Consider the following 6,856-nt stretch of genomic DNA (forward strand, 5'->3'; position numbering starts at 1 on the left):
TGGCACTATATCTGACAGTGTTTGTCTGCTATTCATAAGGTGTTCAGTGACTAAATATTTGGAAGTAGTTCATCACTCCTTCTTCCTAGTCTCTCTTCATGTGTAAGCTCATCTGAAACCTGTCCACCATGGGTGACCCTGCCAGTATTTAAAATACGGGTGACATAGCTTCCAGATTCACAGCAACTCACTAGCCACCACAATATGACAAACTGACAGATGAGTGGTGGACTGGGTTCATTGTTGTTGTTAAGTGCCGTCGAGTCGGTTCCGACCCATAGCGACCCTGTACAGGGTTTCCGAGGGTGTAAATCTTTACGGGAGTAGAAAGCCTCATCTTTCTCCCGCGGAGCGGCTGGTAGTTTCGAACCGCTGACCTTAAGGTTCGCAGCCCGATTTGTAACCACTACGCTACCAGAGCTCCTTCATAGGGATGGGCAATTTAAAGTTTGCCTATAAAAAATGGAGTCTATAAAGGTATGAGGTGGCTGGCTTACAAGCTTTCATGAGTGTGCTTAGTGAGGAGGGTAAAGTAGGATCCCCATTGGATAAATTTCCTCTTTTCCAGATGGGTCTGATGAAGTGTGTGGGGGATGATGCTAATCGGATTTTATGATTCAATTGTGAGCAAATGTTGGTAGGATTAATTGTGATTGTCAAAACTATAATTGTAGATGATGTATTACTAAAAAGGAAAGTAGTTAGTCTTTCATTTCTGGAACAAATGATCCCAGGACCATCAATAAAGAAGGCCATGAGTGGTACATGAGATTTCTACCTAAAAAAGAGTCAACTGCAGAGACAGTAGCATGGTGAGACAGAGAAGATTTTGTCTCTGGGCCCATGAAATGAGTAAGGATGTGTGCCACTGGCTGGAAGCTGGCTTGCAGAATGTGCCCTTTGGACGTTTAAATACATATATAATTTTTGCTTTGTATGTGTGCATCAAATATTTTTACTTTGTTCATTTGTCAAATATCAACCCTAAAAGTGGAACCACAAGGAACAAGTAGGATAACTGCTATTACAGAGAGAGGGGTTGTAATCCTGAAATGAAACAATGTGTGTGATTTGTTGAATGTAAAGCTGATGATCTTGTCAGTAAACTGTCACTCAATTCATGATAAAAAGACACAAATTAATTAATGAAATGTTTCAATAAGCCAATAGCACTGGAGGTGGCCACTCAACTAAAAAAGACCTGTATTTGTGGCTATTCTAAAAAAAAAAAAAAAAAAGTGAGTTTGCAGAATATGGAAATTATTGAATATAGTTAATAAATTAATATTACATGCAAGTAAATTTTTACTGGAGATAATTTAAAAATGGTTAAAGCAGTACATCAACAGGGAACTCAAGAAATTCAACTCAGATTCAGAAAAGGATGTAGAATGAGGTATATCATTGTTTGTATCAGATAGCTCATGAGTAGAAACAGACAATACCAGAAAGATTTTAGCTGTGTTGTATTGACTATACAAAATCATTCAACAATGTGGATTATAGCAAACTATCGAAAACTCTATGAAGATGGGGATTTCCAAAACACTTCATTGTACTCATGCAGAAACTGTGCATAGATCACAAGACAGTCATTTGAACAGAACAAGGGAATAATAAATGATCTAATATCAGGTGTATGTCCATGTTGTATCTTTTTACCACAGTTATTCATCTATATGCTGAACAAATTAGTTGAGAACTGGGCTATATGAAGGAGAAGAATGTAACGTCAGGGTGGACTAATTAACAAAATGTGGATGACACAACCTTGTTTGCTGAAGGCAAAGAGGACCTGAAGCTCTTACTGATGAAGAATAAAGAATACAGACTACAGTATATATTACAATTTAATGTAAAGAAAACTCAACTGTGGAAATAAACTTCATGATTAACAGAGAAAAGATTGAATTTATTAAGAATTTCATTTTACTTGGATACACAATCAATGTCCATGGAAGCAACAGTCAAGAAATCAAACAACCCATTGCATTGGACAAATCTGCTGCAAAGGACCTCCTTAAAGTGTTACATAGTAAAGAAGTCACTTGGAGGACTAAAATATGCCTGACCCAAGCCAGGTTATTTTCAATTCCCTCATAAGCAAGTGAAAGTAGGATAATTGAAGACCAAGAAAGAATTGGTATCTTTAAATTATGATGTTGGCAAAAAGTGTTAAATGTCCCATCCACTGCCAGAAGAACAAACAAATATGTGTTGAAATAAGTATATCCAGAATGCTTCTTAGAAGTGTGGATGGTGAGACTTTGTCTCATATAGTTTGGGCATGTTATCAGGTGGGACCAGTCTCTGGAAAAGGACATCATATTTGGTAAAGTAGAAGATAAGAGAAAAAGATGGAAGCCCTCAATAAGATGGATCAAGCATTACTGATTGTGAAGATAATACAGGATGTATAGGTTTGACAGGAAGCTAAAGCAACAGGAAATTCCTAGATCCCTAACTCCAGATGTCCTCAAGACAACAGGTATCAGCAGTGCCACTTCGGATGTTTGGAGTGTATGCCCATAGGATCCCCCTGTCCCATGGCCAATGGAGTCCCCTGGCAAGCAATATCAACAAAAGTCTTTACTTACTGAGAGAGTTTGAGGAATCCCTTCTCAATCACAAAGATTGGGTGAGAATCAGTATACATTTTATTGACAGATCTGAAAGAAAATGAGATCTCTCTCAAAGACTGTCTTGCTTTCCCCCATACAGCTGGAGTTCTTATATCCTTCTGTGCATCAATCCATCTGTTATTGTCCATTGCTATCTCAGAATTTAATGGCTCTCCCATCCCAGGGTACAATCTACATTCCACCAGGTCATAATCATTTATGTTCTGGGATGTGACTGCCTCTACCCCTTCAAACAATATTAATGGTTTATTGAAAACATCTGTCTTAAAGATACATTCTTTACTTTGAGTCATGAGATCATAACCTCTGGTTTTCCTGCCAGCTTGCTTCCTTCTTCTAAGTTTAATTGACAATACAGCACTATATCATTCAGTCTATTTGTTACAGGAGCACATACAAAAGGGAAAAATTAAAGCAGTAATGATCAGGAACGATGATTTAAAGGGTTTAAACATATGTAACCAAAAAAATAATAAACTTATTCAGCTCTTTCTCTCAGTGGTCTCTGTAGAAACCCAGATTATCTAAGACTTAAGGTATTAGTAACGTCATATTAAATATCTGACATAACAAGACCTACTCAATCATAAAATGTAGCTATAATGTCATGGCATAGATCGAAAAGACCTCAATTTTTTCTCTTTGTGAACAAACATGATAGTCTTTTGGTCTGTGTGAACTCATAAATTCTAGGAAAAATTAAGGATAAAGGAAAACTCAAGAGGAAGAGCCTAATTTCCTGATAAGGAAACTGGGTGCTGAAAGAGTTAATTGAAAAAATTCGAGAGATGTGACTAAATAGGTCCTCTGAATTAGTGTAGCATTTTATACCAATTACATGGGTACTGTTAAACTCCCTATGGTGGGTTGGCTCATTAGTTAAATCACAATGCTAAAAAAGAATAAAAGGAAATTAAACTTTGCACTTGAGGAGGCTGTCTTTGCTCTAGCTCACATATCCTTAACACTGACCAGAAAGTTTACAAAAGCTTGCTGATTCAAATGGAAATTTGAAGTGTCCATTGTTAATAAGTACAATATCATTCCTGGAATAAATGTATCAAATGTATCTTGTTGCTAGTGGGTAGTTGTCTCTTTGGGGTATTACAATTGCAATATCATCCTTAAAAAGTAAAAATATAAATTGATTGAGAAATGCCATTTATATTCTTACAGAGATTCTTAAAATTCATTCAACACATGCATCATGTAGCAGACACTGTACTATGAAAAGTTGTTATTTTTAAGTGCCTTCAAGTCAGTTCTGACTTATAGCAACCCTGTATAGAGTTTCTGAGGAGCAGCTGGTGGGTTTGAACTGCCAACCTTATGGTTCACAGTCCAGTACTAATCCTGCAGTGTCAAACCAGAAGTCAATGTACTTTTCTATACTATTCATCTAATCCTTGATGTTGTTGTTGTTGTTAGGTGCCATCAAATAATACTGACTCATAGCGATAATATGCACAACACAAAACACTGCCAGGTCCTGGGCCAACCTCACAATCTTTGCTACACTGAGACCATTGCTGTTGACACCGTGCCAATCAATCTCGCTGGGGGTCTTCCTCTTTTTATCTGACTCTACACTTTACCTAACATGATATCCTTCTCCAGTGACTCGTCTTCTTTGTTTTCAGCAAGCAAGGTTGTATCATCTGCATATCACAGGTTATTAATGAGTCTTCCTCCAATCCTGATGTCACATTTTTCTTCATACAATTCAGCTTCTTATATTATTTGTTCAGCATACAGATTCAATAAGTATGGTGAAAGAATATAGCTGTAGCACACACCTTTCTTAATTTTGAACCATTCAGTGCTCCCCTGTTCTGATCAAACAACTGTCTCTTGTTCTATGTACAGGTTCCTCATGAGCACAATTAAGTATTCTGGAATACTCATACATTGCAATGTTGTCCATAGCTTGCCATGATACATACAATGAAAGAACAGGTAAACATCTTTCTGGGTATTCTATGATTTCAGCCAAGATGCATCTGATGTCAGCAAAGATTTCCCTTATTCTACAGCCTCTTCTGAATCCAACTTGAACTTCTGGAAGTTCTCTGTCAATGTGAAATTACAGCCATTTTTGTATTACCTTCAGTAAAATTTTACTCAATTTGGTTATCAGTGATATTGTCTGATGATTTCTGCATTCCATTGAGTCACCTGTCTTTGGAATGGGCACAGATACAGATCTCTTCCAGTAAGTTTCCCAGGGAGTTCTCTTCCAAATTTATTTGCTGAGATGAGGGAGTGCCTCTAGAGCTGCTGCTTCAGTTTGTTGAACTATTTCAATTTATAGTCCATCTGTTTCCAGTGCCTTGTTCTTTGCCAATGGCTTCAACGAACCTTGGACTTCATCCTTCAGGATCATTGGCTTTTGATCATATGCTACCTTTTTTGGGGGGTAAAGCTACTCTGTGTATTACTTCCACCTTCTTGAGGCTTTCTGCATCATTCAACATTTTATCCATAGAATCCTTCAATATTTCAAGTCGAGATTTGATTTTTTTTCTTCAGTTCTCTCAGCTTGACAAGTGCTGAGTATGTTCTTCCTTTTTGGTTTTATAACTCCAGGTATTTGCACATTTTGTTATGTTATTTAACTTTGTCTTCTCAAGCAGACCTTTGAAATTTTCTGTTCAGCTTCTCTACTTCATCATTTGCTTTATTTATTTATTTATTCAAGTTTTTATTGTGAATTGAGTGAAAGTTTACAGAGCAGATCATTAGCTTTATTTTCAACAGAGCTTATACTTTGTTTCACTACAATGACTACAATCCCCACCATGTACCATCAATTAACAGTGCAAATTAGAATTGGATAGTGAAAGAAAAAAAAAAAATTTGTTAAGGCTCAGTGTGTACAAGCATTAAGTATGTGACAAGTGCTTGACTGATTTTAAGAAAATATCTCTTTGTTCCTCCAAACTCACAACAACAAAAACAAAAAACCAATAGTTTTTACTAACTTGTACGGGGTCCTAATAAAGGCGTGTACTTTTCCATAATGTGTCCTAACTCCACCCTTTCCCTCATTTTCTTGTTTTTTTAAATGTTTTGTTGTGAGTTGAGTGAAAGTTTACAAGACACATCATCAATTTTACATTCAACAAATTATATTTGTTATTTCATTAAGATTATTATAATCCCTTCAATGTACCATCAGTTAACAGGATTTCTCTCTATTCATTTTAGCTCATTTTTTTTTTTAAACACTCGGCATATATAATAATTTACACCACCAAAGGACACATTCTGCAAGTTTGTCTCCTGACTGCAAGCTCTCAGTTCCTCTCTTTCAATGAATCAACAGTCCTCAAATGCTCCCTCTCTCCATGTCCCCATCTCTGTCTCCATCTCTGATATCACTGCTTCTCTGGATGAGGTCCCGAATTCCACTTGTACTCTTCTCCCATGATGGTCCTAGGGTCCTCAGTTTCTGGACTGTAAGATTAACTACTCCTCCGTTTTTAACAAAACTTCTACCTTTAAGATTGTGACAATCGCAATTAGTCATGATAACACTTACTCACTATTGAATCATTAATAATCTTATCCCCAGACTCTTTTTTACCAGACCCATCTAGACAAGATGAAAACTATTCAGTGGGGACTCTATCTTTGACTGCACACTCTTAAACTAAACTCCCACTTGAAACCTTGTAAGTCAGTCACTTCATGCCTTAATCATACCCTCATTTTAGGTGGCCAGTGTGTAAGTTCCTTATCCCTATCTACCCTGTATATGGAGGGGATAGCACTGAAACATTGATACTCCTTCCCTCTCTGTTGGTATTTTAAACTACTACCTCAGTGAATAGAGGTCAATTTTATCAAATTTTAGCAGTTTATCTCATTTTCTTATCAAAAACTTTTTTTATTTTTATCTTCCTCTAGTCAAGTTCTCCATCACTTGTCTTTCAGTTTGTCATACTCTGGTGGCTTGTGAATTTCTGTGATTCTTAAAGCTATGCCATTGCTATTTTAAACACCAATAGGGTCACCCATGGTGGACAGGTTTCAGGTGAGCTTCCAGATGAAGACTGACTAGGAAGAAGGAGTGACAAACTATTTTTAGAATATTTAGTCACTGTAAACCTTATGAATATCAGAGAAACGCTTTCAGATATAGTGCCAGAAAACGAGCCTCTCAGGTTGGAAGACACTCAAAATGCGACTGAGAAAGAGCTGCCTCTTCAAAG

The sequence above is a fragment of the Chrysochloris asiatica genome, unplaced genomic scaffold (assembly GCF_000296735.1).
Source record: "Chrysochloris asiatica unplaced genomic scaffold, ChrAsi1.0 scaffold00512, whole genome shotgun sequence".
NCBI lineage: Eukaryota > Metazoa > Chordata > Mammalia > Afrosoricida > Chrysochloridae > Chrysochloris > Chrysochloris asiatica.